The sequence below is a fragment of the Somniosus microcephalus genome, unplaced genomic scaffold (genome assembly GCF_052327205.1).
Source record: "Somniosus microcephalus isolate GS21.2 unplaced genomic scaffold, FLI_Smic_1.0 unresolved_chr2, whole genome shotgun sequence".
Lineage (NCBI taxonomy): Eukaryota > Metazoa > Chordata > Chondrichthyes > Squaliformes > Somniosidae > Somniosus > Somniosus microcephalus.
In genome coordinates, this window is record NW_028225180.1 from 88,541,725 (window position 1) to 88,547,724 (window position 6,000).

The following is a 6,000-nucleotide window of genomic DNA, read 5'->3' on the forward strand; positions in this document are numbered from 1 at the left end:
AGTTACACAGTGAGTGACCCTTACCCTGAATAAACAGTGACTGTACAGTTACACAGTGAGTGACCCTTACCCTGAATAAACAGTGACTCTGTACAGTTACACAGTGAGTGACCCTCACCCTGAATAAACAGTGACTCTGTACAGTTACAGTGAGTGACCCTTACCCAGAATAAACAATGTCTCTGTACAGTTACACAGTGAGTGACCCTTACCCAGAATAAACAGTGACTCTGTACAGTTACACAGTGAGTGACCCTTACCCTGAATAAACAGTGACTCTGTACAGTTACACAGTGAGTGACCCTTACCCAGAATAAACAGTGACTCTGTACAGTTACACAGTGAGTGACACTTACCCTGAATAAACAGTGACTCTGTCCAGTTACACAGTGAGTGACCCTTACCCTGAATAAACAGTGACTCTGTACAGTTACAGTGAGTGACCCTTACCCTGAATAAACAGTGACTCTGTACAGTTACACAGTGAGTGACCCTTACCCTGAATAAACAGTGACTCTGTACAGTTACACAGTGAGTGACCCTTATCGTGAATAAACAGTGACTCTGTACAGTTACACAGTGAGTGACCCTTACCCTGAATAAACAGTGACTCTGTACAGTTACACAGTGAGTGACCCTTACCCTGAATAAACAGTGACTCTGTACAGTTACACAGTGAGTGACCCTTACCCTGAATAAACAGTGACTCTGTACAGTTACACAGTGAGTGACCCTTACCCTGAATAAACAGTGACTCTGTACAGTTACACAGTGAGTGATCCTTACCCTGAATAAACAGTGACTCTGTACAGTTACACAGTGAGTGACCCTTACCCTGAATAAACAGTGACTCTGTACAGTTACACAGTGAGTGACCATTACCCTGAATAAACAGTGACCCTGTACAGTTACACAGTGAGTGACCCTTGCCCTGAATAAACAGTGACTCGGTACAGTTACACAGTGAGTGACCCTTACCCTGAATAAACAGTGACCCTGTACAGTTACACAGTGAGTGACCCTTGCCCTGAATAAACAGTGACTCTGTACAGTTACACAGTGAGTGACCCTTACCCTGAATAAACAGTGACTCTGTACAGTTACAGTGAGTGACCCTTACCCTGAATAAACAGTGACTCTGTACAGTTACACAGTGAGTGACCCTTACCCTGAATAAACAGTGACTCTGTACAGTTAAACAGTGAGTGACCCTTACCCTGAATAAACAGTGACTCTGTACAGTAACAGTGAATGACCCTTACCCTGAATAAACAGTGACTCTGTACAGTTACACAGTGAGTGACCCTTACCCTGAATAAACAGTGACTCTGTACTGTTACACAGTGAGTGACCCTTACCCTGAATAAACAGTGACTCTGTACAGTTACAGTGAGTGACCCTTACCCTGAATAAACAGTGACTCTGTACAGTTACAGTGAGTGACCCTTACCCTGAATAAACAGTGACTCTGTACAGTTACACAGTGAGTGACCCTTACCCTGAATAAACAGTGACTCTGTCCAGTTACAGTGAGTGATCCTTACCCTGAATAAACAGTGACTCTGTACAGTTACAGTGAGTGATCCTTACCCTGAATAAACAGTGACTCTGTACAGTTACAGTGAGTGATCCTTACCCTGAATAAACAGTGACTCTGTACAGTTACAGTGAGTGAACCTTACCCAGAATAAACAGTGACTCTCTACAGTTACACAGTGAGTGACACTTACCCTGAATAAACAGTGACTCTGTACAGTTACACAGCGAGTGACCCTTACCCTGAATAAACAGTGACTCTGCACAGTTACACAGTGAGTGACCCTTACCCTGAATAAACAGTGACTCTGTACAGTTACACAGCGAGTGACCCTTACCCTGAATAAACAGTGACTCTGTACAGTTACAGTGAATGACGCTTACCCTGAATAAACAGTGACTCTGTACAGTTACAGTGAGTGACCCTTACCCTGAATAAACAGTGACTCTGTACAATTACACAGTGAGTGACCCTTACCCTGAATAAACAGTGACTCTGTACAGTTACACAGTGAGTGACACTTACCCTGAATAAACAGTGACTCTGTACAGTTACACAGTGAGTGACCCTTACCCTGAATAAACAGTGACTCTGTACAGTTACAGTGAGTGACCCTTACCCTGAATAAACAGTGACTCTGTACAGTTACAGTGAGTGACCCTTACCCTGAATAAACAGTGACTCTGTACAGTTACACAGTAAGTGACCCTTACCCTGAATAAACAGTGACTCTGTACAGTTACACAGTGAGTGACCCTTATCGTGAATAAACAGTGATTCTGTACAGTTACACAGTGAGTGACCCTTACCCTGAATAAACAGTGACTCTGTACAGTTACAGTGAGTGACCCTTACCCTGAATAAACAGTGACTCTGTACAGTTACACAGCGAGTGACCCTTACCCTGAATAAACAGTGACTCTGTACAGTTACAGTGAGTGACCCTTACCCTGAATAAACAGTGACTCTGTACAGTTACAGTGAGTGACCCTCACCCTGAATAAACAGTGACTCTGTACAGTTACAGTGAGTGACCCTCACCCTGAATAAACAGTGATTCTGTACAGTTACAGTGAGTGACCCTTACCCTGAATAAACAGTGACTCTGTACAGTTACAGTGAGTGACCCTTACCCTGAATAAACAGTGACTCTGTACAGTTACACAGTGAGTGACCCTTACCTGAATAAACAGTGACCCTGTACAGTTACAGTGAGTGACCCTTACCCTGAATAAACAGTGACTCTGTACAGTTACAGTGAGTGAACCTTACCCAGAATAAACAGTGACTCTGTACAGTTACACAGTGAGTGACCCTTACCCTGAATAAACAGTGACTCTGTACAGTTACACAGTGAGTGACCCTTACCCAGAATAAACAGTGACTCTGTACAGTTACACAGTGAGTGACACTTACCCTGAATAAACAGTGACTCTGTACAGTTACACAGTGAGTGACCCTTACCCTGAATAAACAGTGACTCTGTACAGTTACAGTGAGTGACCCTTACCCTGAATAAACAGTGACTCTGTACAGTTACAGTGAGTGACCCTTACCCTGAATAAACAGTGACTCTGTACAGTTACACAGTAAGTGACCCTTACCCTGAATAAACAGTGACTCTGTACAGTTACACAGTGAGTGACCCTTATCGTGAATAAACAGTGATTCTGTACAGTTACACAGTGAGTGACCCTTACCCTGAATAAACAGTGACTCTGTACAGTTACAGTGAGTGACCCTTACCCTGAATAAACAGTGACTCTGTACAGTTACACAGCGAGTGACCCTTACCCTGAATAAACAGTGACTCTGTACAGTTACAGTGAGTGACCCTTACCCTGAATAAACAGTGACTCTGTACAGTTACAGTGAGTGACCCTCACCCTGAATAAACAGTGACTCTGTACAGTTACAGTGAGTGACCCTCACCCTGAATAAACAGTGATTCTGTACAGTTACAGTGAGTGACCCTTACCCTGAATAAACAGTGACTCTGTACAGTTACAGTGAGTGACCCTTACCCTGAATAAACAGTGACTCTGTACAGTTACACAGTGAGTGACCCTTACCTGAATAAACAGTGACCCTGTACAGTTACAGTGAGTGACCCTTACCCTGAATAAACAGTGACTCTGTACAGTTACAGTGAGTGAACCTTACCCAGAATAAACAGTGACTCTGTACAGTTACACAGTGAGTGACCCTTACCCTGAATAAACAGTGACTCTGTACAGTTACACAGTGAGTGACCCTTACCCAGAATAAACAGTGACTCTGTACAGTTACACAGTGAGTGAACCTTACCCAGAATAAACAGTGACTCTGTACAGTTACACAGTGAGTGACACTTACCCTGAATAAACAGTGACTCTGTACAGTTACACAGTGAGTGACCCTTACGCTGAATAAACAGTGACTCTGTACAGTTACAGTGAGTGACCCTTACCCTGAATAAACAGTGACTCTGTACACTTACACAGTGAGTGACCCTTACCCTGAATAAACAGTGACTCTGTACAGTTACACAGTGAGTGACCCTTACCCTGAATAAACAGTGACTCTGTACAGTTACAGTGAGTGACCCTTACCCTGAATAAACAGTGACTCTGTACAGTTACAGCGAGTGACCTTTACCCTGAATAAACAGTGACTCTGTACAGTTACACAGTGAGTGACCCTTACCCTGAATAAACAGTGACTCTGTCCAGTTACAGTGAGTGATCCTTACCCTGAATAAACAGTGACTCTGTACAGTTACAGTGAGTGATCCTTACCCTGAATAAACAGTGACTCTGTACAGTTACAGTGAGTGATCCTTACCCTGAATAAACAGTGACTCTGTACAGTTACAGTGAGTGAACCTTACCCAGAATAAACAGTGACTCTCTACAGTTACACAGTGAGTGACACTTACCCTGAATAAACAGTGACTCTGTACAGTTACACAGCGAGTGACCCTTACCCTGAATAAACAGTGACTCTGCACAGTTACACAGTGAGTGACCCTTACCCTGAATAAACAGTGACTCTGTACAGTTACACAGCGAGTGACCCTTACCCTGAATAAACAGTGACTCTGTACAGTTACAGTGAATGACGCTTACCCTGAATAAACAGTGACTCTGTACAGTTACAGTGAGTGACCCTTACCCTGAATAAACAGTGACTCTGTACAATTACACAGTGAGTGACCCTTACCCTGAATAAACAGTGACTCTGTACAGTTACACAGTGAGTGACACTTACCCTGAATAAACAGTGACTCTGTACAGTTACACAGTGAGTGACCCTTACCCTGAATAAACAGTGACTCTGTACAGTTACAGTGAGTGACCCTTACCCTGAATAAACAGTGACTCTGTACAGTTACAGTGAGTGACCCTTACCCTGAATAAACAGTGACTCTGTACAGTTACACAGTAAGTGACCCTTACCCTGAATAAACAGTGACTCTGTACAGTTACACAGTGAGTGACCCTTATCGTGAATAAACAGTGATTCTGTACAGTTACACAGTGAGTGACCCTTACCCTGAATAAACAGTGACTCTGTACAGTTACAGTGAGTGACCCTTACCCTGAATAAACAGTGACTCTGTACAGTTACACAGCGAGTGACCCTTACCCTGAATAAACAGTGACTCTGTACAGTTACAGTGAGTGACCCTTACCCTGAATAAACAGTGACTCTGTACAGTTACAGTGAGTGACCCTCACCCTGAATAAACAGTGACTCTGTACAGTTACAGTGAGTGACCCTCACCCTGAATAAACAGTGATTCTGTACAGTTACAGTGAGTGACCCTTACCCTGAATAAACAGTGACTCTGTACAGTTACAGTGAGTGACCCTTACCTGAATAAACAGTGACCCTGTACAGTTACAGTGAGTGACCCTTACCCTGAATAAACAGTGACTCTGTACAGTTACAGTGAGTGAACCTTACCCAGAATAAACAGTGACTCTGTACAGTTACACAGTGAGTGACCCTTACCCTGAATAAACAGTGACTCTGTACAGTTACACAGTGAGTGACCCTTACCCAGAATAAACAGTGACTCTGTACAGTTACACAGTGAGTGAACCTTACCCAGAATAAACAGTGACTCTGTACAGTTACACAGTGAGTGACACTTACCCTGAATAAACAGTGACTCTGTACAGTTACACAGTGAGTGACCCTTACGCTGAATAAACAGTGACTCTGTACAGTTACAGTGAGTGACCCTTACCCTGAATAAACAGTGACTCTGTACAGTTACACAGTGAGTGACCCTTATCGTGAATAAACAGTGACTCTGTACAGTTACACAGTGAGTGACCCTTACCCTGAATAAACAGTGACTCTGTACAGTTACAGTGAGTGACCCTTACCCTGAATAAACAGTGACTCTGTACAGTTACAGCGAGTGACCTTTACCCTGAATAAACAGTGACTCTGTACAGTTACACAGTGAGTGA